This window comes from Amborella trichopoda, chromosome 5 (genome assembly GCF_054954075.1).
Source record: "Amborella trichopoda isolate Santa Cruz 75 chromosome 5, AtrichopodaSantaCruz75HAP2 v2.0, whole genome shotgun sequence".
NCBI lineage: Eukaryota > Viridiplantae > Streptophyta > Magnoliopsida > Amborellales > Amborellaceae > Amborella > Amborella trichopoda.
This window is the reverse complement of record NC_142340.1, coordinates 21,275,037-21,301,754: the sequence shown is the minus strand read 5'-3', so window position 1 is coordinate 21,301,754 and position 26,718 is coordinate 21,275,037. Positions and strand designations below refer to the sequence as shown.

The 26,718-nt window shown below is 39.9% G+C and overlaps 1 protein-coding gene across 4 annotated transcripts in view; it reads right to left on the bottom strand.

The window, feature by feature from the left end:
• LOC105421482 (uncharacterized) overlaps nucleotides 1–26,718 on the bottom strand; it is a 44,677-nt gene that overhangs the window by 3,232 nt on the left and 14,727 nt on the right. For 2 of the 4 annotated variants that reach the window (XM_088866352.1, XM_020673883.2), the window contains exons 3-4: nucleotides 8,658–8,781; nucleotides 4,884–6,009 (exon numbers count right to left, since the gene is read on the bottom strand). The gene's annotated coding sequence lies outside the window, so the exon portion shown is untranslated. Of the gene's footprint in view, nucleotides 1–4,883; nucleotides 6,010–8,657; nucleotides 8,782–26,718 lie in introns of those variants that run through there. The other 2 variants (XM_006854858.4, XM_088866356.1) reach the window with 1 other exon arrangement.

Sequence of the window (26,718 nt, the reverse complement as noted above, 5' to 3'; positions counted from 1 at the left end):
GAATCTCTTTGTTACGCAAAAGCTGAACCCTCCTATCCAAAATCTCATTTGGTTGTTCAACATAAGTCAAGTCTTCCCTGATCGGGATCGGTTTATACTTCGAGACATGGGACGGATCAGGCTGATACTTCATCAATAATGAAACATGAAAAACATCATGAATATTGGTCGACTCGAGCGGCAGGGCCGTCGATATGCCACGACTCCAATACTTTCTAAAATTTCAAAAAGTCAAATAAATCGTGGACTTAGTTTTTCCTTCTTTCCAAATCTCATTATGCCCTTAGTTGGCGACACTTTCAAAGAGACCCGATCACCCACTTTAAATTCAAGATCTTTTCTCCAATTATCGGCGCAACTCTTCTGCCAACTCTGAGCTGTTTTGAGCCTTTCTCGAATTAAAGAAATCTTTTCTGAAGTTATCTGAACAATCTCTGGTCCTAACAATCTCCTCTCACTGACTTCATCCCAACATATGGGTGATCTGCACTTCCTCCTATATAGTGCCTCAAAAGGTGCCATCTGGATACTGGCCTGAAAACTGTTGTTCTAAACAAACTCTATCAGAGGTAGATGATCATCCCAGTTTCCTTTGAAATCGGTAATACAGGCCCTCAACATATCTTTTAGGGTCTAAATAGTCCTTTTCGACTGTTCATCAGTCTGAGTGTGGAAAGTAGTACTGAAAGTGAGTTTGGTCCCCAAAGCTGACTCTAGAATGTTCCAAAATCTTGAAGTAAATCTAGAGTCCCTGTCGGACACAATACTAATAGGTACTCCATGTAACCTTACTATCTCTTTAATGTAAATTTGAGCCAGGTTATCCAGAGTATAGGTGTTGGAAGATATTTTTCATCATCATGGGGCCCCCGCTCAATAAAAGCTTATTAAAAACAATAGAAATTTTGACAGTCTCATAATGGCCCCGGAACTGGCTAAGATCTTCATGAGGTCTCTTAAAGTCTCTCGTCAAGTTTCGACACATTCCGACATGTCTAAGGCAATGCAGACTAAGAAACAAATCTGACAAAATCGACTCTAGCACTCTGAAACAACCCTTATAACTAGAGCTACATTTTTAGCGTCTCAAATTGCTATGAGATCATCACCATTGGATCCGGCACAGTTGAAAACCCCTAGAGGTCAAATTTTAGCTCAAATGGACACTCCAAGAAAACGTTATAGGTAAAGAGTTAAACAGATGGAGCCGCACGCTATTCCCACGCGGTCACCCTGCAACTCCACACCATTGAAGGGACAGTCACGAACAGTGACTTTCGACGCTCATATCTCACCCATCTCAAGTTGGATCATGCTCAAATTTGGTGAGCATGTTCTTCATATCAAGATGAGCGATTCAATATGTGGCATGCCCATGACGATACCCGAGCGCGAAGAAAAGCTAGAGAGGAGTTGTTGATCCGTGAAGAAAGTGCAGGAAATTCAGCAGCATCGTGCCTCCCTTGAGTAGCCAAATCGTGCTACTCGCAAACCCAATCAACACGAGACTAATTCCATTGCATGCGTAAGTTCTCGGGCCATCTCTGACCCGAACATGTACATGATGAACGATCGGATTCTGCACATAAAGAGAATGAAGAGACTGCAAATTCCGTCGTCGAAATTTCAGATTCCGGCCAAAATTCCAAAGTTGCAAAATCTTTGTTGGGCATGGAATCGAGCTGTGTTTGTTGCCACATGATCGTGACGTCATGCTCAGTGTGATCTAGCAAGGAAATCATCAAAAAATATCAAGAAACGAGCACACTATCAATCCGAAGTTTCAAGATCCATTCAAATTTAAAGTCACGGGATTGTGCACTAAAAACACAATCCCTGGCTCGAAGTTGGTATCAAACCGATCCCCATGCTGAGCTCTACCATAAAACAATCATTTTTCGATCAACTGGGCATCAGAACAACCCTAAATCATCGATGAAAAATCATGCATGTTTTAGGGTAACATAGGGACTGTTATGGAATTCTACAAATTGTTAAGAAGGGGCAAATCTGTCATTATGCACCCTATTTTCTAATTTCTTTTAAGTCATTTTAATCTTAATTTTCAGCAATTAAGGTTACTTTGGATCATCCACCCATGTTTGGGGAAAATTCTATATATACGTACTATCGTTGTACGCACAAAGAAGACAAATTCAATCCTTCACAAAAGATAGAGTTTTTACCTAATACAGCTTTTCTTTCTTATCATTATTGGGTCAGTTTGGAGAGAGAGAGCAAGGTGAGAGAAACTTTTGATTGGTACCCTAGGCTTGAGGTAGATCTTCTCTCTGTACCTTTTCTTTTCTTCTCTCTTCTTCTTCTTCTTTCTCTTCCTCTCTTTCTTCTTCCTCTTCTCCGTCTGAGTTCCTCGTGGAGGCCATGTGCAGCAGTGGCAATGCCGTGCATGCCTCTCCCGTGGTGTCACAGGTCGCGCATGGTGATGGTAGTGCCATGCGCGAGTCTTCTTCTGCTTCTATTCGTCTGTCTCTCTCTCTCCTAGTGAGGCCTACAGACGGCGTTGCTCATCGTCGTCCGTAGACGTAGCTTCGACATCTCAGTGAAGAGCCTAGACGGTGAAACTCGTTGCTGCCCGCAGGGGTCTTCCCCTGTTGTGTGCCTATCACAGACGGCAATATCTATTGCCATCCGCTAGAGGCCTCGTCAACGCCTATCGCCGTCCGCGACCTTCCTTCACGGACTCAGTGCTCATCGCCGTTCGTGAGCTTCCTCCGCGCATTCGGTGCTCATCGTCGTCCTTCTTGCATCCCACACCTGTCGTCATGCGCCTCATGAGAACTATCGTCGCGCGCTTCGCAAATGGCTATTGCCATGCGCTCCATGAGAGGCTATCATTGCCCGTGCAGGGGCACATTACCTTCTTATGTTGCCAACGACAATGTCTAGCGCTGTTTGTAGTCCTCTACTCACCCTCTAGCCATGAGCAATAGTGTCTAGCGCCGTGTCAAGGCCGTGAAACTGCTACTCCATGGTCATGGGTGGCCATGCCTAGCGCCACCGGAACCCTATCCCCTCCACCGTCTCGCTCTCTTTCCTTCCCTTCACTCTTTTCTCTCCTCACTTGATTGAGGTGGACTTAACCTAGCATCGCCACATTAGTCTCAGTTTCGAGTAGTATTGCCGCCGTGCTGGGCCCGAGTACCATGCTCGTGTTACTACCAATCCGAGTCGGTCACTATCCGACTACCAAGCTACTCTCATCCCTTCATCAAGTTTTCTTCTTTTTTCGACCTTTGCTCGAAACTTCCACTTCATCACTCTAACCCCGTACATTCTTAGCCACGAGGATGTGCAATGCCCTAAGACAAGGGTGGGCCTCTTTGACCCACTTGTCTTGCAAATTAACCATAGTAGTATTGTGCAAAAAAACAATGAGATTACAAGTTAAGGGAGGCGATTCCGAACCAGCTAAAGCGGCTGGGGGGCTTTCTAACATGATCTAAGAGGGCGCCCACGCGAGCCAACCCGAGTAAGTCCCGAACCCACCTAAATTTCCTCTCTCATCGGTTGGTATATCTGCCCTTGCTCTTGAGCAAGTTTCGATTCTATTAGAACCATGATGATTGATGTTTTATCATGTTTCTAACTAGCGGTTTAAATAACGGATCGGTGCCCCACATCAGGCCCCACAAAAACCCATCCGGATCGGTGAATCAACGATCTGGATCGAGAATCGGTTGAATTAAGCCTTAAAAAAAATCCAAAAAATTTATTAAAATTCAATACAAATGTTGTTTTTTAGGAATCTAATAAGAAATGTGGGTACTACATTATTAACTTTCATTTTTTTCATCAATTTGTGAATATTGAGATGTTCTTTCTTTGTATGAACTTATGTTAACCATTAAATTTGCATCACAAGAAAGAAAAATCATAAAATTATCATGGATGAAGTATATAATCATACATAGACTACAATAAAAGAATAGATTAAATCGATGAAAAAATAGCTACTAAAATCTCGAATTAGCAGGAAACCTAATCAGCTCAAAAAAAACCCAAATTATTGCAACCCAACTAACTATAATCCAAAATTATTACAATCTAACTAATTATAATATTATATACTGAAATTGAAATTGTTGGTTTATATTTTATGATTATTTTATTATATAAATAATAACAAATCTAAAATATCTTATAATATCATCTAATTTAAAATATATGATTGACAAATGTAAATAGTGCACTACATGATTTATAATGCAAATAAATTAATAAATAAAATAAAATATTTGGTTATCAATGTAAAAATTATTAGAATGCGTACCAATTTTTTAAATAACACTTTAATTTTTCAAAAATTTAATTTTTTAAGTTTCTAGAATAAATTTAGTGGAAGAGATTGTTAGTAGAGAGAGAGATTTCAAATTGCCTCATTGAATGAACCCTATCATTAAATTCATATTCCTAAATTTATGTTAAAGATCACCATGTTATAAAAATAAAAAATAGAATTACATCATTGATTCCTAGGTTGTATTAAGAAATACTTGTTGTATTGAGAAATACCTTTTATTTTTTTTGACAAAAAATACTTGTGGTATCACCTTTTTTGTTTTTTTTTACAAGGAAAATATGATATTTGTTGTATTACCATTTATTTAATTTTTTTGACAAGAAAAATAAGATGTTGTATTACCTTTTTTTTGCTTATTGTATTACCTTTTATTTTATTTTTTTAATCAAAAAATAAGAAAATGATGATGCCAAGGTACCTTTTATTTTATTTTTTGACAAGAAATACTTGTTATATTACTTTTTATTTTTTATTTTAAAAATAAGACACTAAAATAGTACCTAGAGGGTTCAAACTTGGGACGCTTAAGCTAAAATCGATAATGATAACCAACTGCACCATATCACTGAATGGGTCTTTTATTTCTATAATAAATATATACATTATATTACTGTCGCAACTCTCAACGTTATATTAATCCAACATCGAAGGACGAGTGTAACATTTCTCTCTATAAATAGCTGTGTGATAAGGACTCTTGATGCACGCGTAAAAGCACGGGGGCTTCCCATATGACGTTTGAGGTGAGGTGCCACGTCAACGGGTTTGAGGTTGCCATGTGTGGCTGCTGTCAGGCAGCATATATTTATCGATATTGGATATCGGCGGCCACATGTAGGTAGTTGTGTCGTGTCCACTCGCCTGATTCACTATAGCATCGATATTGGATATCACAGCGGCCACGTGTAGGTAGCTATGTCGTGTCCACTCGCGCGATTCACTGTAGCAACGATATTAGATATCGGCGTCCACTCGCCTGATTCACTATAGCATCGATATTGGATATCACGACGGCCACATGTAGGTAGCTATGTCGTGTCCACTCGCCCGATTCACTGTAGCATCGATAAGCGGCCACATGTAGGTAGCTATCTCGTGTCCCCTAGCCCAATTCTGTGTCGAGTCCACTCGCCCGATTCACTATAGCATATCGCCTGATTCACTGTAGCATCGATATTGGATATCGACGGCCACGTGTAGGTTGTTGTGTCGTGTCCACTCACCTGATTCTCGCCCTATTCACTGTAGCATATCGCTGAGAATCGACGATTCCTCTCTAGACACGCCCGATTTCCGGTATTCCATAGGAACTGACACAGGGTGGTCGATTTCTATGTCGACCCAGAATCGATATTGGATATCGATGGCCACATGTCCACTCGCCTGATTCATTGTAGCATCGATATTGGATATCGCAGCGGCCACATGTAGGTAGTTGTGTCGTGTCCACTCACCTGATTCACTGTAGCATATCTCCTGATTCATTGTAGCAGCGATATTGGATATCGACGGCCACATGTAGGTAGCTGTGTCGTGTCCACTCGCCCGATTCACTGTAGCATATCGCTGAGAACCGGCGATTCCTCTCTAGACACCCAATTTCCGGTATTCCATAGGAACTGACACGGGATGGTTGATTTTTGTGTTGACCCGGACGATTCTGGGTCGACTCGTGGTTTTTTAAAGCCCTGTACATAATAAAAAATTATTAAAAAAGAAAAAATAAATAAATAAATAAAAGTTAGTTTATCACTCTAATAAAATCTTTTTTGGGACAATGTTTACAATGTGCCCCTGAGGGAACACATTATTCTTCCTTCTCTCCAAGCAGTCTATAGAGAAGGGGTATGGCGTTTGGAAAGTTCCAAACCGATTCATCGACTTGGTTCGGAATTGAAGTGACCTGTCCGGACTTGAAGTTCCGCACCAATCTTTCGCAATAAAGAAAAAAACCCATTCGTGAACTTTGAAGTTCCAAAATACGAATACAAAAGACCTGGTATGGATCTTAAAGTTCCAAACTCGTGTCACTTCGAAGACAACGAGCAAGTTTTGAAATTTGAGTTTCCAAACATGGAAAAATTAAGTAATCATGGAAGAAAAAAAGGCCATGAGCAAAACAATATGAAAATCCGAGATATTTTTAAAGAAAACTATAAGATATTTATGAAAATTTCAACATGATAGACACTGAAGGAAAGGAGCCAGATGCATTAAAAGGCCAAAATTATGAACAGGCGATCATCTAGATAGGTTTTTAACTTGGATTATTATAAATAATAGGAAATGTTAAGAATCCTTTTCCATTCAGTATTCTCAGCAAAAGGGAGTTCTAACTAATATGGTGCATCTAACCCCTTTCAATTGCTTGGATGGGCTTACATTTGACTCCCCAAAACAGACTGATCACCAGATGGGTAAGCCAGCTCAGGAGATGAAAAGTACGCATGGCTAGTGATTTCTAAGTGACTACATCATAACACACTTGACACCGACTTCAAATGGATATTATATGTTTGCCATCATTTCGGAAAGGCCAGCGCCGCAACATACTTACCCAATAGATATGATTCTTTCAATCCACCAAGAAGCCAAAGCACAAACAAACTATCACCTTTTCCAATTAACAATCACGGATAACCTGAGCTTGGGACTGACAAACATGCAGTCCATATCTACAAAAACATGAGCTGCTTCAGCTGTTGTTCATGTTCATGGTCCAGTTTTGAAGGTGTTTAGCACCCCTGAAGATCTTCAACAACATATATATGGGATTATTTATTTATTTATTTATTTATTTATTTATTTTAGTGATAACAAAATAAAAATATGGTCTATGATGATGACATCTCGTAAAAAGAGATACTATAATCCAATAGAGCAGGCAATACAGTAGTCCCAAAGCCACCATGCATCCATTCCTGACGATGGACAATGGAGATAAACCGTGGAAAGTCCCCGTTGGGACATTCATTAAGGAATAGTTAGTCTCCACTCCACTGTCATTGACAGTGGATTCCCCTTTGAAAGTACACTATATACCATCTCCATTGTGCTTACAGATTCCTCTCCGATAAAAGAAAACGGATGAAAGAAAACAGGGTAAGAAAATTGGAGAGAAATCAAGGGAGGAATGGGATTCTTGCCTTTGTGAGCTCCCTCTTGGTGAGAATGTGTTAATGTTTCTGCATATCCTCTGAATAGCCATGGTTACAGCAAGGAGTACACATGCAATTCCAAGGATGGAAAAAATGACAACAAATATGACAAGCAAAACACGACAAGCTTCCATGGAAAACGGGAAACAATCCAAAATGCCCCATCCATAACAGCAATTGCGGCATCCAGCTATGCAGGGATCATTGTTGTTGATGGACGAGCAATGCACTAACAACCCTCCAATTCCCAATATAACGAAGAAAACAAAAACCCCTGGCTAAGACCATGCAAGATACCATTTTCCAGCCATGTTTACGTGAAGGAAGAGTATGACATTGTCCAGCCATGTAAAACTGTAGCCCAATGAGGTTGTGACTGGCCAATGAAACAGATGCTCTAGGGCTAGAGTGAGTCCAGGATTGTGGCCCCTCTTCTTCTAAGTCATAATCTCCTCCCAAAAGTGGTAATTATATGTAGGGTGTAGGTTTGTATAGAGCCTAGGCTCTAAACAATTAAATTAGAGCCTACCTTCAAATAGTGTCGAAAAATGTGGTTTCAATACTGGAAATCTTTGTGATAGCCTTAAAGTATATTTTCAGCTTTATTTATAAATTTTAAAGCCTATAAAATAGTGTAAATTGACGGACCTATGAAAACTTGAAAATCTTGAAAATTGACGGTCCAAAAATGCATTACAAAATACACTATTTTCAAAACTTGAAATCCATTTTTTTCCCATGTCCATGCATCTTGATGTCGAGATAATCAACTTGAGGATATTTGGGCATCAAAACAACCTCTTCTAGTAAAATTTTTTAGGTGGGCTCTAATTTGATTTTTAAGAGCCTCAGCCCTATATAAACTTTTCCCTTGTATGTTTAGTAACAAGATATTGCAAAAGAGGAAAATATCCTATGGTCCAATGGACATATTAACTAGATTGGAGGTTGTACGGCCATTCATCTTGTTAATCTCTGAATATGACTTGGAGTAGCATATACCATAATCAATTGGATCGTGATATACTATCCCAATTCTAAATGAGACAAATATGGTGATCCATTGGTAGTCACGAAGACAAAACTGCTGCTTCTTGTTAACTCTGGGCAAAATACAAGAAACAGAACATATGATAAGACACACAATGAATATGTAAAGCAGATTAATCAATGCATACCAAAACAGTAGTAGAATGGTATTGGATGCTTCGACAATATATGGTCCCACCCATCACTGAAAGAATTCCTGAATTCACCATTTGTATCCATCAAATAAGCAAGACCACCCATCAAAGAAATAGCCTGCAAATAAAACAAATTATGCACCTTCAGATGTAATGTGGTGGTTGCCGCACCCGGGGACCTGTCCATGGCTGTCTTTGTCCACCAAGCAAAACATTTAAACAAAAGAAAACATCTTGTGCATTTGCTTCTAGCACAGTATATAGTCCGACAAAATTTCAGTGGTATATCACATAAAATAAGCAGGAAAGCATCGATCAAATGCACCCTGTAATAGATTCTCCGACAACAGTCACACCCTACATGTGAATAATGGTGCTCAATAAATGGACTTCATTCCAAATAGAGGAGTATAGTTTTAAAAAAATTTAACAAGTTAACTAATCAATTAACAAAAGAAAAGCAAACAAAGGTAACTAATCAGATAGTATACCCAGAGCCTACTGGGAATAACTTGTCCTATTGCCTCTTTATTACATAAATACAGAATTCTAGGTTTCATTTACGAAATCCACAACTCGTTGCACCTCTATTTCCTCCTCCCAAAAAATAAAGAAGTTTATTGACATAAATGCATTCCATCAAGTCTGGAGATTTATGAGGACCCTAAGTACATACTTTGGCATTAAGAAAAAGACTATATGGTCAGCATAAAGGTAAGCAATAGAGGCCTTTATATATATATATATATATATATATTGGTTTTCTGAGACTCATGAAGAGAATCGTCCTTCAAGGTGGATTCCCTTTTAGGCTTTTTGCGAGAGAGAGAGAGAGAGAGAGAGAGAGAGAGAGAGTAATCTCAATTTTATTTTCTTTTTCTTTTTTCCTTTTTTTACTTTTCTTATTTTGTTTGGGGAAAGGTTAACTATATAAACTAGCAAGATGCATCTGCATCCAAGTTTCATTAAACGAAAAGGTTTATTTAAGGTTGCAACCTAATACTAGAGAAGTAAGGTGCACCTCAAAAATCTAATAGAAAAGAGTGTTACGAATTTGAAAAACTATCCAATTGATTGTCTCGACCTCGAGATGTATGGATATAAAGAATTAAAAAAATTCAAGTCCTAAAATTAGTGCATCTTGTAACAAGTGATCTGGACCGTCTATTTTCAAGATTTTCAAGTGTTTATAGATCTACGAGATTTGCACCGTTTTCAAATTTTGAATTTCATAATTAGGGTTGAACATAAATTTTCAAGTCAATGAAATGTTCCGGACACCAAAACTGCGTCTTCCGATAAAATTTAGAGGTGCACCTTTCCTACATAGTATAAGTTGGGAAACTTATACACACCTCTCATCCTTCATTAAAAGGTTATAATTACGCACATAATATCAAAATGATAGATATGAGAAATAACATAGTGAAATAAAATAATTTTCATTATAAAATATTCCATAACCATATTTTTACTATTTTTATATATTAATACATATGCTTATATAACATATTCATAATATCTAATAATGACTAATCACTTATGTAATTGTTATAGTATTCATTACAATATTTTAGATACATTATTAATATTGTAAATAGAATTTATATCGATTATTAATTTTTGTACTACAACAGTTGTCATTAGTATTGTTAATTAGATTTTCCTTAATGATGGAAAACATATATATATATATATATATATATATATATATATATATATATATATATATATATATATATATATATATATATATATATAACTAAACTTTACAATAGCTGGGCAGCTATAATGAATAGTAATATAGGTGGAATGGGAGCCGTCAAATCTTCATCATGTGGTTCAGAATGCATATCACTATATGAATTTTAATATTTTTTTAAAAAATTGGACCATAATGAAATTTTAGACATGTATAATAAAAAATAGGGTGCACAATTGAAAAATATAAAAAAACTATTTTCCAAAATATAAAATGACCGAAATACCCCTAAAAAATGATGCGGTAATTTGGTCATTTTAAATTATTGAAAATAAATTTTTTATATTTTTATATGGTGCGCAATAGTGTTAGGTATATACACCCAAAAGTTCATCTTAATTTAAAAATTAAAATTCATATGGTGATATGCATTCTGAACCACATGATGAAGATCTGACGGCTGGGATTCCACCTATATTACTATTTATTATAACCGTCTATAACTGCCCACCTATATATATATATATATATATATATATATTGTAGGTTAATATATTTAATTTCATTTTCATAATACTATATAATGTGCGAGGTTCGTATAAGGTTGCGTCCTTATACTATAGAAGTAAGAACACCTCTAACAACCTGCTTAGAGATGTTGCGATGTCGAAAACCTTATGATGGCTTCAAATATAATTTCATTGTTATAATACTGTATAACGTGTGAGGTTTGTATAAAGTTTTCACCTTATACTATAAAAGTAAGAAGACCTCTAAAAATCTGCCTAGAGATGTTTCGTTGTCGAAAACCTTATGATGGCTTCAAATCTAGTTTCAGCCCTAGTTATAAAATTTAAAATTTGAAACATAGTACAGATCTAGAAGATCAATAAACATCTGAAAATCTTGAAAATAGACAGTCTAGATAACTTGTTATAAGATGCACTATTTTTTGCACTTGGAATTCTTTTTTTTTTCCTTTCATATCCATACATCTCAAGCTCCAGATGATTAATTGGAAAATTCTCGAACGCCAGAACATTCTCTTCTGTAGGATTTTTTCGGTGTACGTTACTTCAATAGTATAAGCTTGCAACCTTATATAAACTTTTTCCCTATATAATTATCATAATTATAATAAATAACTATTATTTCTATTATAAATGACTCATTACACTCTTCTGAATTGTGATAAAGATAAAATACTGAATTATATTATTATTTTACCACATTGTGAATTATACCTGTCAGGAGATACGAGTTGGTTCAAATGGAAGGCTCAAAAAAAACAAGGGTTAAGCTCAAAAGGACATGATTGGAAGTAGTGAGGAAACATATGGGGTTTTATGGCCTCACTGAGGGCATGGCCCTTGATAGAGCAGAATGACGGACCAAAATTCGTGTAACCGACCCCAATTAATAAGGAAAAAGCTCTGATGATGATGAACACACAACACATTATATCGATAATTATAACTTTAACATCATTAAAATCTGTTCACATAGTTATACTTATATAACAATAATATTCTAAATACATATTTATTTTTGTAATTAATACAACATTCATATCAATGTTACAATTATATTATAAGTATTCATAATAATATTTATTTTCTCTTAGAATTATTGGTATTATCATCATTATGAATTATAATAAACTAATCGAATCAAATTAATTCCTTATAAAATTCAAGTAATTTATATATAGTTAAATTCATAATACTTAATTAGGATTCTAATTAGTTTCATAATTATTATTGCATTCATTAGAATACTGCAATTATGTTCTTAATGTTTCCGATATACTTTTTTATATTTTTATAATTATGAATGTTTAATTATTACAATCAATAATAATGGAGGAAATATATAATTGTAATAATACAATTATAATAAAATAATATTATGTAATAATAATTTGAATAATGAAATATAATTATTGTATTATTAATGAAGCAGCATTCATAATTATTTAGTAGTATCACATTTGCTAGTTTATTTCCTTCCGCTATATAATAACATTTTGTTATAGATATAATAACAATTATTATAATATACCATTTTGTATTTTTTTAGTTATCTTTGTTTCTATAAAGAAATAAACAATGTTGCAGTTAATAAACAAATCAACATACTAAACAATCCAGAAACTAAAAATAGTAATAACACAGGTAAAGTACAAAGATAAAAAAGTAACAAAGTTGACCAAAAATAAGAAAAAAAAATAAAAAGAAAAAATAGGGAAGCATAGTGAGTAGCCTCTAATGGAGTTCTCTAATGGATACTTTGCGTTATCTTTGCCCAATGGAGAAGGTTCTCTACTCATTAGCTTTGTGAGGCATTTGTAATAATTATAGAGATGTATTGAAAAAGTTCGCGAGAGATTAGCGTATGAAACTGCAAATGTTCGAAAATTCGATGCCTAGCGGCCTAGGCAGAACAGCTAGGCGTTCCCTAGGCAGGCACCCTAGGCGGAGGTACTTCTAGTTGTCTGCCTAGGCGGTGCCTTGCCTACCTAGGTGGGTGCCTAGCACCTTGGTGAAGGCTCGCCCCTTGACTCTCTCTCCCTTCTTTCTTGCATAATAAATTATATATTTTGATATTACATAGTATAGTATATGGTCATAATAGCATATAATACATATATATATATATATATAGTATTATAAAGTACTATATTAATTTAGTATGAGACATTATATAGTACTATATAGTACTAGATATTATTAATAGCATGTAGTAATATACTAAATAGTCATCATCATAGCCTTTTCCAATTAATTGGGATCGGCTACATGAATCCTGATCCATCATTCTGCTCTATTAAAGGTCATACCCTCAATGAGGCCATAAGTCCTCATATCTTTTCGGACTACTTATAACCACGTCCTTTTGGGCCTACCCGTTGCCCTTTTCAATCCTTTCACGTGAACTAATTCGGACTTCTTGACAAGTGTTGTACTGGATCGGCGCCACACATGGCCAGCCCACTTAAGGCTATTTTCTCTCATCTTATGGCCTATTGGTGCCACACCTAAATTTTCCCGAATGAATTCATTTCGGATTCCATCTCTTCTTGTCTTGCCACTCATCCATCTCAACATCCTCATCTCCGCTACACTCATTCTCAGTGTATATTGTAAATAGTACTATAGTATTAAATATTATAGAGATACAGAGAGAGGGTACATGATAGGTCTCTGCCCTCCTTTTCCCTCTCTAACTTTCAACTTTTTTGTATGGTATATACTATATAGTATACTATATAGTGTGTACATGTACCATATCCCAACCCTTCAAGAAAAAAAAAAAACCATCTCTCTACCATGAGGTGCCCCCGTCCGTATTTTTTTGACATTGTATGTCGCTTTCTTATGTTGATGGTTATTCCTCTACTCTCTCTCCCCTATATACTCTCCCTCCAGTCTTATAGTGGTTGATGCATTTCCTATGTCTTTTAAATATATCTCCCAACTTGACTTTATCTCTTAGGTGACCTGTTATCTAGAAGGTGTGTCTGCATCACGTGCCCCCCAACCCCCTCCTCCCTCTCTCTGTATACATACATAAATTTTTTCTATGCAAAGCCTTGGCATGGGGAACTGCTATAAGGCATTGATATTAGGAACTTGTGTCCAATTAGAGATAAGGAAAACTTGGTATTAGGAAATTGTGCCCCAATTAGACATAAGAGAAAAAGAGATTCACATAAGAGATAATGAAGATAAAGAGGGCAAAGCCGATAATTACATTTAAAAAACATGGTATAGTATAAAAATCATCATCATCATCATCATTTTAGCCTTTTTCCAATTAATTGGATCGACAACATGAATCTTGGTTCTCCATTCTACTCTATTAAAAGCCATATCCTCAATGAGGCCACAAGTCCCCATATCTTTTTGGACTACTTCCAACCATGCCCTTTTGGGCCTAACCCTTGCCCTTTTTAGTCCTTCCACTTGAACTAATTTGTACCTCCTACTAGGTGTTGTACTTGGTCTGTGCCATACATGGTCAGCCCACCTACGTCTACTCTCTCGCATTTTATCGCCTATTGGTACCACACCTAAATTCTCCCTCGAATAGATTCATTGTGAATTTTATCCCTTTTTGTCTTGCCACTCATCCATTTCAACATTCTCATCTCCGCTACACTAATTCTATGGGTATATTGTTTTTTGTGCGCCCAACATTCCGCTCTATAGAGCAAAGCTGGTCTCACCGATGTCCTATAGAACTTGCCCTACAACCTCATTGGTATGCAACAATCACACAAAATTTCAATTGTACATCTCCACTTCGCTCACCCAACTCTAATTCTGTGTGCGACATCTTCCTCGATCTTTCCATTTTCCTGGATTATCGACCCAAGATATCGAAAGTGAGGTCTTTTTTGTACTTTTTAGCCATCAATCTTAGCTACTTCCTCGTCTCTACTCCTATTATTACTAAATTTGCACTCCATATACTCTGTCTTAGTCCGACTAATTTTAAAACCTTTGGATTCTAGTGCATCCCTCCAAAGTTCTAACTTATGTTGACGTCATTTCAGGTCTCATCAATCAAAACTATGTCATCTGTAAACAACATGCACCACGGTACGTCATCCTGTAGGTGCCTAGTTAAGTCATCCATAACTAAGGCAAAGAGGTCCAGGCTCAACGTTGACCCTTGATGTAGACCTATTGTCACTGAAAACGCACTCGTCTCTCCACTAATTGTCCGTACACTAGTAATCGCTCCATCGTATATATCTCTCACCAAGTTGATGTAGTGCCTAGAGACGCCTTCTTTTTCAATACCCGTCAAATCAAATTTCGAGGTACTCTATCATAAGCTTTCTCTAGATCAATAAAGACCATATGGAGGTCTTTTTCTTTTGCCTTGTACTTCTCAATCAGTTGCCTAAGTAGGAAAACAACTTTAATTGTTGACCTTCCTGGCATAAAATAAAATTGATTTTTAGATACACTAGTTTTATGCCTTAGTCGTTGCTCAATGACTTTTCCAGAGCTTCATAGTGTGGCTCATAAGCTTGATCCCTCGATAGTTAATACGATTTTGTACGTCTCATTTGTTCTTGTAAATAAGTATGACAATACTTTTTCTTCATTCGTCTGGCATTTTCCGTCAGTCGATGCCAATTTTCCTCGTGCACTTCCAAACCTCTATCGGGATACCATCTGGTCCTAAAGCCTTTCCTATCTTCATCCTTTTCAAAGCTTATTTTACTTCCGACATCTTAATCCTACGAAATTAGAGTCAGGAAGGACACATATCACATGAATAAAGGGGTGCCCTTCTCACTCAATATATAGAAGATAGATACAGAGCAAAACTCTGCAATTGCCAGTCCCAAGCCCAGATGAGAAAGGAGGGTTGTGTTAGATTGGCAGCTTGTGGATAACTTTTGCCACATCCCTATCATGAATCCTAATCCAACATTATAGGGACTTCAAATTAGTTGAGATAAGGCTCAGATGATGATGACAAGGAGCATAAATCAAAAAAGGAGCCCATAGACCAGGTGCTCGCTGTGGTACCCAAAATGGGGATTGTATAATCCCAAAACTACAAAAATGATGGGGTCATGAATGGCTCAGTGAAAGAACCAAAAAAAAAATTCTACAAAAATGTGGGAAAAGTCCTCTGGAAGAAGCACTACTCGAACATAGGTGCTACTTGATGCCTGTGGGTCCATGGACACCTTTAGCCTCCTCTAGGTGTGTTTGAGGACCAATCTTTGAAATGCCTGCACAGGGAGAATAAAGAAATGGCCAAGTCTCCATGGGCATGGGGCAGACCCTGAAGCCCGCCACCACTATCAAGCCATTGCCAATGCTCCAGGAAGGATCAATTATATTTAGTTCCTTCCAACAGAGCAATAGTTTCAGCCATGGACTTCATGATTCGTATGTAACTCAGAAAGGTCAACAAGATATTTCCATACTCGTCATTGTGATTCCTTCCAATGCCTGCAAGCCATCAGTTACCAAGGGAGTACCTGTTAGCATTTGGTTTGTTATATCCCCAGTCTGTGGTAGCCAGAAGCTAGACCTTGGAATGGATTCAAGTCGAGATTGGCGATAGCATCCTAACCCTCTGCCCACGTTTTGACACATTCTTCAATAACGTGGATAGCTTACCCTTGATAATCCAGTTATTTCTAGCACTCCACAGTGTCCAAATTATGGCTATCACTGATGCCCTCCATAGGAGTAAACCAGCAGAGGTGTAGGATAGGAAGTATAATACTTGAAACAGCTATCTTGTTAACTGTGGTGCTACCCAACACCACTGGAAAGATTGTGCAGGGAGCTCCATGATTTTGTCGTGACCGGACAATGACAAAGTTATCACTGGTCCTTTCTGCTTTCCTACACAGTGCAGCTTTTGAGCAAATGGAAGCCCCCTCGTCTTTCAACTTGATCAACAGTGAGAACTTTATTGGATGGTATGATCCAATTGAAAGCTTGGATTTTCAAGGAGATGGGGATAAGCCAAGCTTTGTACATGATGGACATTGTGATAAGGTTGTTGTTTGGGGGCTGAATTGAAAGCTTGGATTATTTATGTATTTGTAGGATGCCAACCCCCTCCCGCCCCCCCCCCCCCCCCCCCCCCCCCCTCCCTGCTCCCTGACCTTTCTCAGACCACGCAGCCCCCTCGTCTAGCGACCGTCATGTGGCTTGGAATGCTCCCCCTCAGCTCAATATCTCTTGGCCTCATCCCATCCATCCACACCCTTCCCCTCCTACTCCCTCTCCACCCTCTACTCCCCCAAGTTGCCTCTCTTTTCAAATCCCCTCTTTCAAACGTCCCCTCCCACCTCTGATGTCCTATAGTCCTACCTGCCCACAGCAGACTACTCCAACCATCCCCAATGCGGAACCCTCACATTTTGTCCCCTCAAAATCTCTCTCGGTGGCTTCTGTTGACTCAAACTTTGTGGATGCTTTGGTCCAATCACAAGGTAATGCAGACGAAGTCCCTAGGGTTATGAGATTCTGGTATAATGGGCCTCATGGAGCCCTCGAAGCATTTACCGAAGTAGATAGTGAAGCAAGATTGAAGAAGAAGACCAAAGGCAAAGCCTCTGCACCTATCCCTAAGGGTGCCCGTGAATTTTCTAACCTTGCTCTCTGGGTGAGATACGAGAAAGGTGATTCCTTCACTGAGGCTTCTTCTGGCTGTACGGCAGCCTCGTCGCTCGTCTAGGCGAGACCCTCCCCCCCTATCCTTGCAATAAAGATCCTAATATTCCATATCCACGGCCTCAAAAACCCAGATAAACGGAGCCACATGCACCAATTAACATCTAAGCTTGCATTCTCTATTCTTGGCTTGGTGGAAACCAAGCTCCGCTCTCCTTCCCTATCGCACATTAGGCAAACACGGGGTTTTCGACCTTGCCATTGGGCTTCCCTCAAGTCCCTTAGCGCATCTAGTGGGATTTCGGTCGTCTAAGACCCTACCCTGCATTCTTTGGTGGCCTTGCACATCGGCCAGTATTTGGTCACTGTGACCTTATCTAGGAACTCAGACTCCCTCAACTAGAAAGGCACTATGGCCTACGGACCTAATGAAGATAGCAAGAGAGATGCCTTCTGGAGAGCTTCAAACTATGGTAGCCTTGCTCTCCTCCATCTGGTGCCTAGAGGGAGACTTTAATGTTACCTGTTGGTCCCAATTGAACGAAACTCCCACGATGGAATTACTTTAACCATGGTCCAATTTTTGGAATTTATCTTCTACGATCACCTCATAGATATCCCTCTCCCAGTGGCTCAATTCACCTGGTCCAGCCACTCAGCTGGCCCTAGCATCTCCAAAATAGAAAAATTCTTAACCTCCATAAATTGGGATCACCTTTTCCCTAGAACCCATTCCGTGGTACTCCCTAAACCCACCTCAAACCACCGACCCATTCTCCTTGACACTAAAGCTATCTCTCGGTAGCCTAAACCCTTTCGTTTCGAGATGCTTGGATCCAAGAGGCAAATTTCCCCTCCTTAGTTTGTTCGCAATGGGACTCTTTCGCTCCACTAGTCCAAGGATGGGCAGCTTTCAGATTTCAAAAGAAACTACAATTACTCAAGTCTTTTCTCAAATCATGAAGCTCCCAACTGTTAGGAAATTTTCACTCCCAGAAGGAGGCCCTGCTGCAGTCAATCAAAATTGGAGACTCCATTGAAGAACAAAGGGCCCTCTTCCCCTCTGAACTGGAGACTCGCTCACCCTCATAAAGAAAGAAGAGATATACTGGTATTAGCGGGCTGAAGTTAAATGGTTAAAGCTCGGTGACCAAAATGCTGCATATTTTCACAAAATAGCAAACTGCCGAAGAATAGAAAACTCCATTACCTATCTAAAGGTGGGGGAACAAATACTAGACCAGCCGCATCTCATTGAGCAAGCTGTTATCCATTACTTCTCCCAACTCTTCTCCACTCCTACACAGCCCAAACCTGTAATGGCAGACCTTTCTTTCTCAACCAGCCTCCCCTGAAATTGCAGCCTTCCTTGAACGCGCCTTTTCTGAAGACGAGGTCTTCCATGCCATTAGGAACCTCAGTGGCGACCGTGCCCCTGGTCCTGATGGGTTTCCCGTTGCCCTCGTCAAGTCCTTTTGGGACAACCTGAAACCTGATATCATGGCTTTCCTTGACAAATTCCACTCTAGGGCCGTCATTCACAAGGCTATGAATGCTACCTTCATAGCCTTAATTCCCAAAAATGAGGGCGCCGAAGAACTCAAAGACTAGCAGGCTTATTAGCCTGATAAATGGCTACTACCAGATCCTTTCTAAGGTTCTTGCCTCCAGACTCAAGTCCGTTCTCAGATGGGTCATCTCCCCTTCCCAAGGAGCTTATATGAAGGACCGTCAAATTCTTGATGGGGCCTTAATTGCCCACGAATCCATACTCGATCAAGCTCCAAAACTCATGGTTTGGTTATCAAATTAGAAAGGGAGAAAGCCTATGACCATGTTGATCAGAGGATCCTCGACGAAACCCTCTTTAGAATGGAATTCTGGGTTGTGTCGCCTAAATGGATTCAAGGGTGTATGTCCAAGCCTCAGTTCTCAGTTCTCATTAATGGCACCCCCAAGGGTTATTTCCAAGCCTCGCAGGCTCCGCCAAGGAGAGCCCCCTTATCACCTTTCCTCTTTGTGATAATGGCTAAGGTCTTCAGTGCCTCCATATCCCGGGTGTATAGGCCGGGTCTCCTCTTGGGTTTTCAAATAGGCAGGTTGAGCCCCTCGATCACTCACCCCCAATACGCAGACGATACCCTAATACTTTGCAATGCCTCCCAACAAGAAGTAGACTTCTTACTGCTTTTTCTCCAATGCTTTGAGCTTGCAACGAGCTTTAGACTTAACCTAAAAAAATGAAGATGATGGGCATTTTCCTAGACCAAGACATTGTCAACACCTTCGCTACTTGATGGGGGTGCTTTCGACACACTGCTCCAATTACCCCGGTCACCCTCTTTATCTTGGTTAGAATCCAGCATTGGAGCCCTGTGATAGATAAAGTCAAAGGAGATTGGCTACTTGGAAGGGAAGATTCTTATCTCCAGCTAGTAGAGTGGCTCATAAAGGACACTCTCTCTAACATTCCCTTCTTCTTTATGTCTCGTTTTTATATGCCAATGGCTATCGCTAGGTTAGAAAAGCTCATAAGATATTTCCTTGGTCGGGCAACGGAAACCACAAGTTCCACTTCATTTCCTGAGCCATGTTTTGCCGACCCAAAGCTCAAGGGGGTCTTGGAATACAGAACCTCAACATCGCGTTGATGGGAAAATGGTGGTGGCGCTACGCCAGCCAACCCAAACATCTCTGGCGAGAGGTAAAGTAGACACAAGTACTGGCGTGAGTACCATGCATGGTTTCCCTATTGCAGAATGGGGGGCAACATCTCTAGCTTTTGGAGGTTCCTCCTTCATGTTGGCAACCCTTTCTCAACAAGTGCACTATTCAGCCAGAAGTGGCCACAACGTCGGATTTTTTGCAACCACCTAGTTTAGACCAGTTCTCGTCCCTTTTTCTCCTAGTCCACATCCCCCTTTCAATTGTGGCTAAGCAGTTCGCTAGGTCACACTCTCCCAGAGCTTGGAATCCAGACTCCCGCAGACCCCTCCCAGACCATGAGTTCAACCTATTTTTGGAATTCTCAGCCCTCGTCCACTTGGTCTTCCTCCCACCCTTAGGGACAAGATTATATGGTCCCCCTCTCCCTCAAGCACTTTCTCAATCGCCTTCTACCGCTGCATCTCCTCGCCTTCTACCCTCACCTTGATATCTCTATCCATTGCAGCTAAGGCATGGTGCTCCTTCTTGCCTCCCAAGATCCAATTCTTTAACTGGATCGCTCTACACGAGAGGGCTCTTACCTTAGATCACCTGCAGCGCAGATGCCTACCCTTAACAAATAGAAGCATCATGTGCCTGAAAGCCGAAGAGAAAAATCAGCATCTCTTCCTACATTGCAAGGTTGCAACAGCCCTATGGACTGATCTGCTCCTCCTCTTCAATTGGCACTGGGTTACTCCCCAGTCCATCCCTCATATTTTCTCTACTTGCCTTCACACCCCTTGGGGAAAATCTGAAAAACTCCTTGGAGGGCTTCAATCGCAGCCACTCTGTGGACCTTATGTTTAGAGAGAAATAGGACTTTCAGAGGGAAGAAAGCCATCATCCCTATTATCTTCGAGAAGAGTCCCTTTTTACATTCTCAGCCCTCAATCAGAAACTTTTCAACAACTACTCCTTCACCGATCTTCACCATCATTAGGAAGCCTTGCTGAATCTTGAGCTCAGAGGATTGCTCGTGCCTCTTTATGGAAGCAGCCTGAATTTGGGGTTATCAAACAAAAGTTAAACGGTTGCTCGCTTGGCAACCCGAGCCCCTCAGGCACTGGAGGCATATTTAGAGATTCTGAAGGTCTCAACAAACCTATCCTTCTCCTTGCCCATTGGTTTTACAAACTACACCACCACGGAGGCCGGCACCCTTCTAGAAGGGCTTCGTAGATTTGATATGGTCAAGAGTACTCAGTTAATGATCGAGGGTGACTCTAGAAATACCATCACCTGGGCCTTTAGAATCGCCCCATGCTCGTGGAGACTAGACCACAGTTTCATCAAGATAGCTCACATTTGCAGCAATATCAGGGTCTCTTTGAGACACATCCATAGGGAAGCCAACGATGTTGCCGACACAGTAGTTAGGGTAAGAGCTATCCTCAACACCTCCTCGGCGACCGCAAGCATTTTTTAAGCTTGCCTCCGACTTATTCTATTGTCACTGGTGTACAGCATTTTTGGCGCCCTGTGGGGTTTTTGTACAGGGCACCCACTCTCTGGGTTTGCCTATATTCTGTATATACTCTTTGCTTGTACCTCTTTATACATATTAATACAAAGTAAACTTATTCAAAATAAAAGGACAAAAATCCACTTAAAACCAAGGGACAATGAATACAATTCCAAGGGAATTATGTTTCACCATAGACCCTAGCCAATAAACATTCCACGATGCACGAAGTCCTAATTCCCTGCCATCAATAGCAACACCAACATCCCACACCCAACCCCATGCAATACCTTTTGGCGACATTCCAAACGTGACAATTGCAAGCCCTAACTGTACGCTAGCCCATGTGCTCACATAGCTGTCATCCCCTTTGAAAACCCAAATTTATATCCTAACAAGGGTGACCTCACGCCCATCTCCCCATCCAACAATCAAGCATTGGCTCATTAAATACCATTCAATCCTCCAATCCAATGATGACCCCTGAAGGTAGTAGCTATGTAGGATTCCCAGGGTGTAAATTCAAAAACAAAATCTCCTTTTATTTCAACAAAAGGGAAAGTCTATTTATAATGCCAAATTATACAACAAAAGCAAAAAGTAAAACTTAAATACAACTTATGGATCTTAACTTTTACTTCCTTAAAAAAAAAAAAATTTATTCACAAACTAAATTCAATACAATATGAATTCTAGGTAAATGGGAATCTTAACACAAATAGAAATCAAGAACAATGACCTAAGAATTAAAGATGAAAAAAAAAACTGGGAAGACTTACTAAACCTTGCCTAATGCAGGACTTAGCACACCCACACCCAATACAAACTGATGGCGCACTGATCCTTGGTCGAGCTTGAGTCCTCCAAATCTGTGAAGCATCTATGCAATACCCTATATCACAATAACTGGGGCCAAGAACGTGAACTTCTAACACAATTAGGGTTTCTTTTCAAACCTTAAACTTGGGGCATGCTACAAGATCACCACCTCCTAACCACAAATCAAATCGGGCCCCCGCTTCTTAGGGTATCCTAGGTGGGCGTGCCACCCTCTACAACCCTACCTTTAGGTGGGGCGTCAACTAATTCTAGATATAGAAAGTGGGGACTAGAGAAAGAGAGATGGAGCATCAACTAACCCTAGATATAAAGAGGGGAGAGAGAGGTCTAACAATCTTGATAGGAATGAGGGGAACCCTCTCCAACCTCCCCCCCCACCCTCTTTCAGTTTTTTCTTCCTTTCATATAGCCCTTAAGGGCCTAAGGTATGCCATCTTCCACCGGGACTCAATTTGACCAAGGAATCCTAGGTAATTTGTGAGGTGAAAATAAAATTAAATTTGAGCCATCCATTCCTTAGATCAGCCATCATGATCAAGGAGGAATCCTAGAACCATTATCCCTCAAATCCTTGAGACCTTGACCCATATCCACTTATATTCAAACAAGGATTAGACCTTCCGAAATCCTACACAATTAAAACTCTTTTTCTCTAGAAAACACTTCCAATTTCATTAGATGTTTAAAGTCGAAATAGAAGGTCCAATTCAAAAGAAGTAGAAGGTCCAATTCAAAGTCAATTCAGTTAAATCATTACCAACTAAAATAAGATAATCTGTTAAAAGATTTTCTTTTAACTTAATCCACAATAAATAAACTAAGGACGTGGGCGTCCTCACTAGGCTAGGACATGTAGGCCATGTGGGGCTGTGCCCATGGCCCCCCAACGTGGGTCCCACAATGCACCTCATATGTTAGAAAATATCAAAACTACCCTTTGAGGGGATTTTATGCATAAAATAAATTTTCAAAATTCTGGAAAATATTAAAAATCATAGTCATCATTCACTCTCCCATACATAGTCGCTTCCATTCACTCCTTTGAATAGCCACCAACCAAGATGTAACAGTGGCCCAATCTTTTGAATTATTGGGACATATAGGTGTGGTGCCCAAATTTCAAAAGAACCTCGCATGACCATGAGCAAGTAGAGTTTGCAGCTCTTTTCTTCCTGTTGCAGTCCACCTAACTCCCAATATGGCAGCCCGATAAAATCGTATGGATGCCCTCCCCTCAGGGAAATTCACAATGTCCTTTTTCTATGCTACCCTTTGGACTCACCCCAATCTTAGTCACAGGAGCTTGGCTGAAACCCACTCCAACCCTCTACCCCACCCCCCACCCACAAAAAAAAAGGAAAAAAAAAAGAGATTCAAACCTTCAGCTGAATTGCCATTTCTAGAAGAGCACCCTCCACAGACAAGGGCTTCCTATCCTCGATCAATGCACTATGTGCAAAATGGAGGAAGAAACTAACAAATGTCTCGTTCTCCAGGGCGAATTGATTGGAAATCTTTGGTCTGATCTATTACAGCTATTCCAATGATACTGGGTTCTACCACAATCTATACAAACCCACTTCCAGGTCTACTACTCTCCACCCTTCTCAGCCACAGGGAGATTCCTATGGAAAGCAGCCTTAGCAGCAGCTATTTAGGTGCTCTGGACAGAAAGAAAAACCAGAATTTTCAAGGACAAGCAAATGAATACCAAGATCTCAAAGATTAACATTAAATCAATGGTAAGTTTTTGGGCAATGAACTCCAAAAATTCAAATTCCACTCCAATGCAGATTTCCTCAAATGCTCAAAGCAAGATCTCCACAAGTCCCTTAGCCATCCTTGTGGATACCACCATAACTAGGCCAAATCAAACTTAACTTAAATGAATGCTCACACGGAAACCTTTGAGCCTGCGGGATATGGGGGGGTTATTCCGTTGTTATCATGGGAACGCTATTGAGTCCTACTCTGGTTTCAGAGGATTCCACCATGGCAGAATCAGTGGCTATGCTAGAAGGCACCAAAAAATTAAACCAGCAATGGGCTCATCTTTAGTTGTTGAGGGTGAATTAGAAAATGTAATAGCCTGGGCATCTAGAGCCTCCCCTGCCCATGGCATCCAGAACACCTTAAGAAGGCAAACTTAGAGATTGATGCCCTCGCAATTCCAATGGAACCATTTAGGGAACTCTGACTTTGGCTCCGTGTTATTTATCTTTCTATTTTAAAGGTCCTACAACCCATACTGCTATGTATACAGCACCTCAGGGTGAACCTCATTTCTTCGATGTACAGAGCAACCACCTTGGGGTTGCCATTTTTTGCAGAGAGTATCCGGCATGATGGTAACGATTTTTTTTAACCCTATTTGTACTTAGTCTTTCCCTAAAACAAAAGTTAACATTCAATCAAGAAAAAGAACAGGGCTAACAAGACAATAGTGTCAGTCAATCCCAAGGATACAGGGCCACCTATTTTCCAAGGCTTGGTAGCAAACCCGTACGTCCAGCCTTTGCTCTTAAATACATGTTGTGCAAGAATTTGGAGTGGCTTTGAATAAAAACCACTCTGAGGAATCAGTTCTGGATTTACTGCAAATGACAGCAAGCCACAGTAAGTATGTAGAAGAGTGTGATCACCATTTGCTGAGAAAAGCAGTGCTGTTAACTCTTAGGTTTCTAATCCCAAAACAACCTTTGTTATTAGGTTTGCACACTTTATCCCAATGCTATAAGGTGGCATTTATGCATTCCAAGCATGCTAGACAACATAAATGCTCTCGATTTTGTTGCATATTGAGATGAGGTTTTGGAATAAGGACATGTAGAATATGGGGCTGTGGGAGAGCATGGCTTTAATTAAATGTGATTCGCCTTACAGGATATAAGAAGCTCCAATTTTAGGCAGCCAATCTGCACTGGAATCTTTCAAGAATAGATAGCTGTTTGCTTGGTTTCCTGAGACAGAGTGGTAAGCCCAAGTACTTGGAAGAGATCAATTCACCCCCCACAACCAAGTAGCTGGACGAGGGAGCATGCAGTTCCTTGATTGATTCCAACCTGGGGCATGTTTACTTTCACCCAATCGGGCACTTTGAAAAGCTTTAGGAAGAGCCAATGTGTGTCGACTTATTCTAGTTCCAAACCACAGAAGATGAGTGTCATCCGCATATTGGAGATGTGAACTTATGGGCCCAAGTCTAGAGGTTCTGAATCCCTCAAGAGTCCCTCTTTGGAAAAGTAAGGAAGTCGAAGTGCTGACAATCTCCACCCTTCTGCAAAGAGGAAAAGAGATCAGGGATCTCCGAGCCTTAAGCCTCAGGATGCCAACAGCATTTTCCAAGGAACCACCAATCAAGATGGAGGAGGTAGAGGACGCAAGGCAAACCTGTATCCAACTCCTCCACTTTGTCCAAAGAGCGTTTCGAGCAAAACTTCATCTAAGACCACCCTATCATGTGGTCCTATGCTCTTTTTCTTTTCTTTTTTGGGGCTAAATCAGTGCGGAATTTGGGCCCCTACCCGTTTTTGTTGATAAGAAGAGAGGATCATACAATATAGACGTTATGTTACATCTCTTTAAAGGAGTCCTTGCAGCATCATATAGAAAAGGTATGGATAGGAAATCTGGGGCGTGAGTCCTCCAAACAGTGGCTTCTGAGTGTAACCACCCTCTTAGCCAAACAATTCACAACCACTTTTGATTTCTGATAAGCATGTAAAATCTCCCATTTTCTACCTATTGAGGATAGCATGTGACGTCAATTGATGGTGAAAGTGTGTAGGCTCCAGGGAGGTCGGAAATGCCCTCGAATAGACTCCACCAAGACTTGGGAATCACTTTCAATGAGCAACAGGAAGCGCTGGATCTGAGTGGCTAATCGGATCCCTAATTCTAGGAGCTTGAATTCAGTAAAATTATTAGAAGCAGTTCCAAGTAGTTTAGCAAAAGCTGCCAAAAAAATCCCAAACTGTCTCTGATGTCGCCACTGCTCCGTGCAGCTCAGGGGTTTTGAAAAGACGCCCCATCAGTTAAGTTTGCAAGTACCGACAGGGGGTCAGGACCACTAGAATTGCATAGAAGTCCTATGCTTTTTCTCAATCAAGTTTCACAAACAAACCAGGCCTCTTAACAAGGTTCCTAGAATAAATCCCCTCATGAGCATTATTAGGGCACCAT